Below are 12,291 nucleotides of genomic sequence, written 5' to 3' on the forward strand. Positions count from 1 at the left end.
ATGCACTGCTATCAAGTGAACCAATCAGAGCATGTTACTTTAAAAAAATAATTAGTTACAAGTTAGTTCTCCCCAAAAGAAACTGCATTTGTAACCGAATTAATTCAATTCAATTCAATTTCATTTTATTTATATAGCGTCAATAACAATACAAATTGTTCCTCCAGACACTTTAGAAAAACCGACCTGAAACCCTCAGAGCAAGCCTGAGAGCGACAGGAAGAAACCTTGAGCAAATTCCAGCCAATATGGAGGGACCCACCTGCCAAAGGCCAGCCGGGCAGAAACAGAAAAAATAGAGAGAAAAAAAAGAGTTGGAGAAACAAGATAAACAAACTTCTGTCATAGATACATATTTAGAGCTGAAAAATTGAATAATACAAGATATAGTTGATGATCTTATGTGACACTTTGAGAGTATAAAAGGAATTGTGGGCAGGTTGGAGAATTGTTCATCCAGGTAGGAGTGGATAGCTGTGAGCCATGAAGACTGGGGCAGGTTGATGAGATCACAAAAACAGATGTAGTTTATGGAGCTCCACAGGTCTGATACACAGCACTCCAGGACATGAAGACTGGGCAGGCTGATGACGCCACGACAGCAGATGTAGCTTGGAACTCTGCACATCATTAGAGGACAGGAGCTTGTTGCCAGAGAAGAGACAGTAGAAGACGTGTCCCCCAGCAGCCTAGGTCTATAGCAGCATAACTAAAGGATGGTTAAGTCCAGCCCTAACTATAAGCCTTGTCAAACAGTAAAGTCTTAAGCCTGACCTTAAAAGTAAAGATGGTGTCTGCCTCCCGAACCCAAACTGGGAGCTGGTTCCACAGGAGAGGAGCCTGATAGCTGAAGGCTCTACCTGCCATTTTACTTTTAGAAAATCTAGGAACCACAAGTAGACCTGCACCTCTATGAGGTCTTTCAGATAGAGCTAGCCCTTCCAATGCTTTGTATGTAAGGAGGAGGATTTTAAGTTCAAGTCTAGATTTTAAAGGGAGCTAATGAAGAGAAGCTAAAACTGGGGGTAATATGATCTCTCTTGCTTATTCCAGTCAGGGCTCTTGCTGCAGCGTTCTGAATCAATTGGAGGATTTTTAAAGAGCTATTTGGACAGCCAGACAGCAATGAGTTACAATAATCCAACCTGGAAGACACAAATGCATGAACTAGTTTTTTTTGCATCACTCTGGGAAAGGATGTTCCTAATTTTGACGATATTACGCAGATGAAAGAAAGCAGTCCTGGCCCCCTGCTTTATGTGAGAATTAAAGAACATATCCTGGTCAAATATAACACCAAGGCTTTTCACAGTAAAACTGGAGGCCAAGGTAATGCCATCCATCTAAACCAGGTGATTAGATAATGAATCATGTTTAGGGCCGAATACAATGACTTCTGTTTTGTCTGAGTTTAAAAGTAGAAAATTACAGGTCATCCAAGCCTTTATATCTTTAACCAGCTGATTAGTTTCATCTGGTTTCAAGGATGAATCTAGCTGGTTATCATCTGCATAGCAATGGAGTTTATGCTGTGCTCTCAAATAATATTGCCTAAGGGAAGCATGTATAATGTGAATAATACTGGTCCTAGCACAGAACCCTGAGGAGCTCCATAGCTTACTTTAGTATATATAGAAGAATTGTTGTTTACATGAACAAACTGGAATCTGTCTGACAGATAGGATTCAAACCAGTCGAGTGCAGTTCCTATAATCTTGATCACACTTTCAAGTCTCTGTAGTAGAATACTGTGATCAATAGTGTCAAATGCAGCACTAAGATCTAGCAGGACAAGTATATAGACAAGTCCATCGTCTGAAGTAACTTGGTAGATTGTTGGTAACTTTAACCAGAGCTGTTTCTGTACTATGATGAGCTCTAAAACCTGACTGAAATACTTCAGACAAACCATTCCTGTTTAAATGATCAACCAACTGATTGACAACAACCCTTTCTAAAACTTTAGAAATAAAAGGAAGGTTGGAAATTGGCCTATAGTTGGCTAAAACATCTGGGTCAAGAGTACGTTTTTTAAGTAAAGGTTTAATTACAGCGGTTTTAAAAGACTGGGCACATATCCTTTTAATAAAGATGAGTTTATCTGATTTAATATGGAGGTATTAATTAGTGGAAAAACCTCCTTGAGCAATTTAGTCGGGATGGGGTCTAGAAGACAAGTTGATGGTTTAGATGCCATAATTACTGAAGTGAGCTCAGGAAGATCAATTAGCGAGAAAGAAAGGTTTGTCACCTCTGTAGTACCTAGTCAATATTTGGCCACTGTACTTACATCTTTGACAGCTGGAAGAATGCTATGAATTTTATCTCTGATTCCAACAATTTTATCAGTAAAGAAGCTCATAAAGTCATTACTGCTGAGGGCCGAAGGAATAGATGGCTCAATACCTGGCTAGTGCTGAAAAGAAATCTGGGGTTGTTCTTGCTTTCTTCAATTAATGATGAATAATATACTGTTCTAATTTTATGAAGAGTTTTTTTTATAAGTTGTTAAACTATCTATCCAGGCTATGAGAGCTTCTTCAGAATTAGTCGAATGCCAAAGTCTTTCCAGCTTTCGAACTGCCTGCTTTGAACTGTGCAACTGGAGCTACCCTACTCCGATTTATGACCTTCTTTTTCAGAGGAGCAACTAAATTTAAAGTTGTACTTAGGGATCAGCAAAATAATCTATTTGTGTTGGAGTTAAATTGTGGTTGCTGTCATCCACATCACTGACATAAGGCACTGAGGTAAATACTGAAGGAATTAACTCCTTATATCTAGTTATGTCTTTGCAATTCCAGTGTAATCTATTATTGTAAATTCCAATGTTATAAGGAAATGATCAGACAAAAGAGGGTTATGAATAAATACTGTCAAACCTTCAGTTTCTATGCCATATGTCAGGACAAGATCTAAAGTGTGATTAAAACAGTCAGTTGATCCATTTACATTCTGAGAAAAGCTAATTGAATCTAATAATGACATAAATGAAGAGATAAGACTGCCAACATCAACATGGATGTTAAAGTCACCTACTATAATGACTTTATCTGTTCTAAGCACTTGCTGTCACTCCTGCTCCTTGGCCTGTGCTGATAGTTGCTATGTCTGGGTGGCGTGGACTCATTTAAACTGACATATTCAGTGAAACTAAAAACACTATAGAAGTAACTAGTTACAGGGGAAATAAAGTAATTATTGTTTTTTTGTTTTTGTTTTTTTAGACAAAAAAAAAAACTTTGCAGCTCTTGTCTCAGAAACAAGTCAGATGGACAGCTTTACTGAGTTGCTTCACTTCACACTTCATAACGCACCAGTGGTGTGGTGTGGGGATTTTTTTTTTTTTTGAGGAAGCCAAGTGAGATAAAAAGGAGGTAGGAGACAGAAAAGAGTATGTTGCAGCCTTTATGTCACTATTTCATGTAACTTCAGTGGCCATTGGCCAGAGCCAAAGAGTGGCTGGCTTCCCTTGACCTGGCTAATCACAGGTGAGCAGTGTCATGAGGACAGCCTCACCTGATTGGTTCATCATTCTTCTTCCAAGGGCCTCTGCTTGGCCTCCTTGCGGACGCCAGTGTGCAATATCATATGTCACCAATCTACGTGGCTACGTAACATTTAGAGGGCAGAGTTTTACACATCGTAAAAGGCTCAATAATTAGAGAAGAGAAATAAGGATGAGATGACAGTGACATAACAGAGAAGGATTGCTAAAACTGTGTTTATAGAGAGGAAGCATGGCTTCCCATGGCCTCCAGGAGAAAACGCCACTGTAATACACCACACTTACTTATCGGAACGGTAAGGGTGTTCTAACGATAGAAATAGTTATTAGATTACCAGTTACTGAAAAGATGATGCCGTTATTCCCATCACTGGTGACGAGTATTTACAATTCTAAGGAGGTGCACATCTACAGTGTTAGGGTCTGGGCTGTCGCTGTACTGCATTAAATTGATGTAGAGTATAAATCATACATAAGCTTTAAGCAGCATGACATAGATAGACTATATATTATGAGTACAAGTACCCAAAGGTTCTTGAGAAAATCTCCTTAGTTGCTTCCGTGTGTGCTTTAGATGTATATTTGATCTTTTGTTATCTGATCCACTTCTAAAAGTTTCACAGTTAATCTAGATCTAGAAAGCAAAACAAATAAAATGTATTGTGTTGTGTGTAAAACTGTCCCCAGAGTGTTTGCTTCCCTTGGACACTCCAACCGACCATTCAGCCTCCATGCAGCTACTGAGAACAATATTTCACAATGTCGCACTCAAGTTTTTAGGATGAATATCTTCATTTAAAAACTTTTCTAAGAGGAGGAGCTCTAGTCCCGTAAGCTCGTGGTGATATAATCAAGCGTAGCTGATTCCCTCTATTAATTGCTGACCGAGGCATTTCTTAATCAAACTTTGCGTTAGCGCAGTGGTAGATTGATTGAACATTAATATGCTAAATATTCTGATGGCAGTGTATGCGCACTCTAACGTACACACATTCTCTACATATGCATGCGGCTCAGCCAGCATGGACACACATGCAAACACTCACGCGTACAGTACACTCAGATATCTTCTAATTAATGGATAGACAGCTCTGATGAGAACTCATCTGCATATCATTATCATCACATTACTGTGTTTTTCCAATCAGTTACTGAATTAGCATTTGGATTAGAACCTCGCAATCATTCAGCGACCTTTCCAAAAACTACATTATAATGTGTCACTAATGAACATACGCCACAAATGAAGTCTGGGCTTGTTCTGATTGTTTTCTGGATTATCAGAAATGATGCTACAAGACTTCAGGGAGTAAAAAGTATTTGGTTTCTGAATTGCATTTGGAATAGGTTTTAGGATGTAATTTCCTGAATTGGCTCAAGGTTCATCTCACATCCTCAGTATCTAACTTGACTTGCTCACTATGTTCTCTGCAGAGAATACAGTGTTATTAAATTAAACTTCATATTCAGAAGCTGGTGAGTTTTACTCGCCCTCAGCTCACCTATTTTGGCAGGTGAGGGCAGAGAAAAGTCACGATGACAAGTAACGTCTTTGTAGAGTCGGAACAAAGGTGGGAAATAGAACCACGTTACACTGGAACATCCAGCAGAGAAGTCTATATTGTCAACATGACCTGTTTTCCTCCATTGGAGGGCACACTCGAATAAGCAGTGGCAGTGAAGGGAGCCCGAGCCATTTCATGTTCCTGCTGATCCTTTTACAGCCCAGGATTCACATCCATTTTTATGCATTCCCTATATTTGTGACTTATCCCCCACCTGGCACTGCTCCCAGAAATGTCCTGGTTTCTTGAAAAGAATGATTTAAAAAAGAAGAAGAAGAAAAGAGCGAAATTGTTTCACAGGTTTTAAGTGACTGCTTTCGTCAAATTTCTCTTCTTTAATAACATCTGATAGCTTTACTCTTTCTAGCATCTTTATTTGTTTCCCATTCAGAACCTATTCAGTTATTGCAATCCCTTTTGCTCCCATCCGATCGGTAATGTCATCACAAAAAAGACTGGCCAGGGACATAATCACAGGGCCACTTTGGAAGTGTTGCTCAAATGCAAGTCGACGTAGTTGGTGATGTTATCTGTTTAAATGATGACTGGTGAAACAAATGCATATGCAAATCCATATTTTCATATTGCTACCATATTGTTACCACTGAAAATGTATTGGCACTCTCTCTCTCTCTCTCGGCTCTCTCCATTATGTGTTTTAAAACTGTCTTGCATGCATTTCCAGGTACTGTGAGGGAGGAGCCTAGGGAACAAAACCAGAAGTGTGACAATTATTTAAAAAAGACAGCACTCCTAATGCATGGCTAAAGGTGAGAGAGATATTCCACTAATGGAGCTCAGCATACTCCCCGTAAATGTCTACAACCTCTTGAGCCCCTTTTTGGCTCTTTGCTTTGCATCAGTAGACTTGTTCAACCACGCCCAAACAACCTCCATCTTTCATTCTTTTAACAGACCTCTAAAGAATTGCGATATTTGCACATGTGCAAACAAACCAGAAAGCAGAGCTTTTGCTCTGGACATCCATGTCTGAATTACCCTTAAAAACGGTTAGCTAGGTGGTTTGCATACAACCCACAGAGCAAACTGGTAACAGTGTCTTAAACTGTGGTAAAGACCCCAACTGAGGCACATAATTTGAATGAGCTGTGAAATGGTAAACTGAATACTCCTAGTACTCTTAATTTGAAAATGTTGCATTTTGAAAAAACACCATATATGCAAATGTTATGATCTGTTAGCGTGACTCGAATTCAGGTTTGTAAATTGTTGAATATTACCGTATATAATTAGAACTAGTAGTAAAGCGGTTTGACTTAAAATGACCCTCTCTGTGATTGTTTGCAACTTTGTGGCAGCTACAGTTGCTGTTTCATGAACAAATGTCTTTATTTTGCTTTACTTTCATTCAGCTCCAGGTGTGGATGAGAACACTGTTGTTCTTAAATTGTTGATGGCATGAGCTGACCTCTGTCTTTTCAGCCAGAAAAACTGCGTCATACAATGAAAACACTCATGCATAACTTGGAGACAGTTAATTACAACGGAGGCTCTCCCCCTGCACGATCCGTCTCTTCCACTGTCTTCTCCTCGCTCCTCTTCCGTGTATTTCCCGTCTCTGCCTCCCCCGTTCTTTCTCCCTCACACACTACTCTCTCATACTATTCCTCTCTCTTCCTCCTGACAGGGTGTTCTCTGTATTCCGTTTGATCTTCCTCTTCCTCCCCTCTCCTTGCTCCGTCGAGGCTCTTCACAAAATTTAATTGAGCAACTTAGAGATCAGTGGCTGATGCCAACATCAACAGTCACTCACAGGTGAAGCCACAGTTCATCAAACCTTGAGTGTGCGCGTGTGCGAAATATTAAGCGTAAGCCAAGTTATTTGCATGATTGTGTTTATACCTCCCAAATTTGTATGCACATCCATTCACAACTGCGCTGGTATGCGGAAATGTCAGAGGTCTGGAGCGGAGTTCAACGTGTGGAAAAAAAAATGTGCTTCTTGCTAATTGTGTTGCTGTGCATGCTCCGCCGTTGCACTCGCTGTATCTTCTGACTCTTTAGCTGCTCTTTGATCAGCAGATAGTGAGATGGTGGGGAGGCTGTTTATGCCGGCTTCCCCGCCTGATGCATGGGTGGCTTCACTACACATTCTGAACGCACTAGGAAGCCAGACATCTAGTGTGTGTGTGTGTGTGTGAGAGAGATCTTGTCTCTAAGTAATAAGTGGTGAGGGCCAGTTTCTTTCATGGAATACTACTGTTGTGGGGATATTTTGTTGCAGTGGGAACATTGCAAAGTTTTGGTCCTTGCAAAGTTTTAATGGTCAAGACTTGTTAAGACTTGGTTTGAGGGTAAATGTTACAGTTGTCTTGTGGTTAGAATAAGTGTTGGGATAAAGGGTTGGAGAAGAATGCGCTATGTCAATGGATGGTCCTCATAAAGGTGTGTTTGTGTGGGTGAGTGCAATAAAAAAAGAAAACGCAATAGGGGAAAGAGAGAATGAGAAAAAGTGAAAAAAAGAAGAATGAAAGGAAGTAAGGGGGGTGGGGGAGTTGAGGGGTCTGGAATAAAAGCGTGCACACAGCGTTTACTTGCTGCCTGGCAGGGTCTTCTCTGATGCTTATCCCAACTGTGTGTACTTTTAAACATTGCCTACAGCCTGTGCTGCTTCACAGCCAAGTTATGATCTCTCAGCTCCCTGTCAAAGAAGTTTTTTCTCATCTGTCAATGAGAATTTTTGCACTTGAAAACAGCGTAAAAAAAAAATCAGTTGCACTTGAATGACAATAGCTGCATTTACATGGATGTAGTAGTCCACTAATTATCAAAACAAAAGGCTGATCAGAATAGAAAAGTGTCAGGTTACCTCAGAACTGACTGGTTGGATCAGGCCCCAGAAGGAGACAGACTCAGCCAGACTGAGAGTGAGCATATAAACCTTTTTAGAATAATTATTTCACTAGAGCCTAACAAATCTTCTCTCTGGTAGAAATAAATACTTTCTTAAACAGCAAGTGACGTGATGGGTTTCGCAGGGGAACACAAGCACGGTTGTAGCAAATCAAGTGTTTGAGGAGATGAACACAGACAGGCTGGATGTGGGCAGCGCCACTGAAAACGTGGTACCTTCTCATCTCATCTCAATCATCTTCATCTATCAAATTATTTCCGAGTTGTCAGCAAGAAAAAAAAACATGTAAATGCGTATGTCTTGTTGGATTATTTCATTTAGTGTCCATGTAGTCAATTAGGTTTGAAGAAACGTTGTAATCCTAGCCAGGGTACAATTACGCAGTAAGAGCAATACATTAAGCTGCACTGCCTGAAAAGTGTTTTATAAATGACATTAGAGTAAGGACTTGAAATTGGACACGTCAGCTTTATCAACTGGCAGAAAAAAATAAAAAATTAAAATAAATATTCCTCAATCCTTAATATCCTGGTTTGATACCCCTTAGAAGAATCAGTATCCAAACTCCAGATAGTGTCATTCAGATCAAAACTGCTGCTGTCATGGTTGACTAAACTAGGTAATGTTGTTTTCTGACATCCTCCCTCCGACCAAACCTACAGGCCTGACATGCTTCTTCACTAACGGCTTGTTTTCCTGTCTGTCAGTGGCATTAAAACATAACAAAGACTCTCATTTATGAACAAATGTGTTTGCAAAGATTTCCCATACAATCCATCTCTAGCATGTTGTAGACGTCCTGCCTCTCATGTTAGCAAACATTAATCAACTCTCGTCATTGACACATAGGCTAATGTAGTATGTGAAGTTGGGTAATGAGCATATTCTGTACAGTATGATTTGTTACTGTACCCATAAATAAATACATGACATTGGTTACTCAGGGGCTGTGAGATGAAAGATATTGATTCGACTTGGTGGCCCTATGAATAAATTTAAATGACATAACCACTTCATCTGTAACATAAACAGGACACTGCTTGTGTTTTACAGATTATCTGAACTTCTGTTTCTTTGAAGTGAAAATGACTTGCTTTTGTGACTGGAGCCTTGAAGGACCAGTTGCTATATGAAGGACATGTTTCATTGATTTGTTTGTGCAGGGCTGTGGTGGTGTCCTTCAATGGGAGGAGCAAACCAGGCAAAATATCCCAAGCCATATCCCTCAGCGAATAAGAGAGCAGTCATCAGACTGCCAATGCTTTCTGTCATCTTGAATCAGAAGTGAAAAACTGGTTTCTGCATACATAATTATACTTAAAGATCAGCCACATCAATAAAGCCACTGACAGGAGAAGTGAAACACATTGACCATCTTATGGTAATTCAATGCTCTGCCTTCTTCTGCCTTCTTCACCACCCACCTTGACCAGACCAGGCACCCCCAACTCATAGCAATGACACTCCTTGATGGCAGCACAGTGTTGATCTGGCCTCCAAGTTCACTAGATCTCAAACTGATCAAGTATCTGTGGGAACCCATCGGACCCAAAGACCTTCACTAACAACATTGTGTTGGCAGACAACTTCAGAAGGTCCATCTCTGATGAGTCACACCTCTTTTGGAGGCACAAGGGAGACCTACACAATATTAGGAAGGTGGTCATAATGTTAAGCCTAATATGCTGTAAATACTATATATATCAGACGTGAGATTAGATTTCATAAGGAGAGATATGATGATCAGCATCTGATTTCACGATTGTGGACATCTTGATAGCGCTAAATTGTATAACCCGTGTTTGAGCCAGTGTCTAATTAATTCCTAAGTTCCTGTGTTTATTGCTAGGGAGGCGGGAGGGTATACAGTAAGGAGAGGGGATCTGTCTTTGAAGTGGTGTTCTCAAACCTCCAGAGGACGACCAAGCCTGCGGCTGGACTCAGGCTGTGGGGAGGGAAGCAACAACCACTTTTCCACTGTGGGGCCAGAATTGGGGCTTGCCGTGGCCATGTTTGCTACATTGAACTGCCATTGTTATCTTTTTATTTGAAAGAACACGTCCCATAAGAAATATGATGTCCTAAGGCGGCAGAATGTCAACAAAGAAAAGACTAAAAGTTTGCTTTGATTGAGACTGAGTAGCAAATAAAAACTAATCCTGTGCTAGCATTGTTTTGCCCTGCACTGGAATAAAGGCTCCCAGCAACACTAAAAAACGAGATTCTGCAATCCTCTGTGGTATACCGCTCCCCGTGTCTAACTAGCTAATGAACTATCAGCTATCTATCTTCATTCCGCTCAGGGCTCACTTGTCCTTCCCTGCAGACAGAAGCTACTTCTTGGCAGGTCTTGCTGAGGGTAGTCCAAACCTCCTGGCTCCCAAAGTATTCTTCTGAAAGTCATTTTGAGGTGAAAAACTGAATTCAGTGATGCCATTTCTTTTGTCGCAGGCAACATCCTCAGTATTTGTGAATATAAACAACCCCATTCTACGCTATAAAAAACAATTGACTAGCACCGAAAACTGCAGACTGATTTTGTAAAATGTTTGCTTTGGACTCTCAATCTTGGCCTTGAATTAACTTTGAATCACCCTGAACCTGTTGGCTATTTTATTTTGGTAACCTTGTTGGGCCAGTGTTTACACAGTACTGCAGTTCATCTCAGAAACCAATAATGGAGATACACAAGTCCTAAACTATCACTAATGCTTACCTTGTGTCCAGGTAAGGTGCCAGGCTTATATGCCCACATATATATACTGTAAAAAACATTTTCAATTTGTGTGGTGTAAATATTGTAATAGCAGTGACAAGAATGTCGAGAGCTCCCAACCATAAATGGTGTAAAAAAAAGAAAAAAACATTCTGCAGTTAAATGTTTATCCATGCCATATTGAAATAATACTCTACATCTCTCGCGAGGAAACTAATAACAGTCTCTGAAAATTTGAATTTTTATCAGGAACAAATCAGCAGTCATTCATAATTTCAAACTGAAGGGATTAAAGATGTGTTCTTGTATTACTGTACTTTAAATGTTGTGCGTATTGTATATACAACTGAGAAATAATGATAATGTGTGATCAGGTGTAGGTCTCTATATGTGAGAAATTATTTGAAAGTGAGTTAAAATAACTAATAAATAACAAAAAAAAGACATAGATAATAGTTGGACAATAAGAGCTGGACCCTTGCGAATGGTAAAATCAGACAAAGCAACAGGTAAAATGGCTTAAAGAGAATACACAGTAGGTATAAACACTTATATACTGTATATTAGTTAATTCAGCCTTTAAATGAGCTATATTCATCCATTCCAGAGTTTGTAGTTACAACATAGGAAGTTGTGACCATAAGATGATTAGCATTCCAGCGGTAACATCAGTCATAAGTCGTGAGAACACTCTGCTAGGCAACTAGCAGCAACTAGGCAACCTGGCAAATAAGTGTAAGAAATGCAAAGGCATAATGAAAGGATGAGTCTATTGTGAATGTTGTGTTCCTCAGACATACAACACATTTATAAAGAAAACGCCATACAACTCAATTACAATATGTTAACTTACCCACTTCTGCTATTTCTTGGAATATCAGCAAACATGCCAGAACTCGTGGATCCTGGCCATAAAGAGAGTTATGGGGTCGTGAATACCACGAGGCAATAACAGGCTCTGAAACAAGCACATGAACCTGCACATGAACTGAATACAGCCTGCAAAACAAGTTACTGATAGTCTACAGAGTGGCTTGCTCAAGTATGTTTAGCAAATCTTGTCACAGTAGGCCTTTTCTTCACCGATCAGGCTTAACATTATGATCACTTTCCTAATATTGTGTAGGTCTCTCATGTGTCTCCAAACCTTTTCTGACTCATCAGGACATGGGCCTTCTGAGGGTGTCCGGCAACAGGATGTCGACAGTGGGGGCCTTTGGGTTTTATGGGTTCAGGGGAAGAGACTCTGTGGATCAGGCTTGTTCCAGTGCAAGTCACAGATACTTGATCAGTTTGGGATCTAGTGAATTTGGAGGCCAGTTCAACACCTTGTTCTGTTTTTCGTGTTTTTGAGTTGTTCCTAAACCGTTTTCTTTTCGTGCGTGTGCCTGTATCAAGCTGCATCCTGCTGGGGATGGCTGCTGCATTGCTACGGCATTGCCTGGTCTGATCTAGGTGGGTGCTGTGTGTAACATCCACACAAATGCCAGGTCCAAAAGTTTCCCCGCAGAACATTGTATTGTCACAAGATGGTCAATGTTATTTACTTCTCCCGTCACTGGTCTTAATGTTGTGGCTGATCGGTGTAGTAAGTCCATACATGACAGTGAGGCATGTGGCCCTACCA

This window comes from Mugil cephalus, chromosome 3 (assembly GCF_022458985.1).
Source record: "Mugil cephalus isolate CIBA_MC_2020 chromosome 3, CIBA_Mcephalus_1.1, whole genome shotgun sequence".
Taxonomy (NCBI): domain Eukaryota; kingdom Metazoa; phylum Chordata; class Actinopteri; order Mugiliformes; family Mugilidae; genus Mugil; species Mugil cephalus.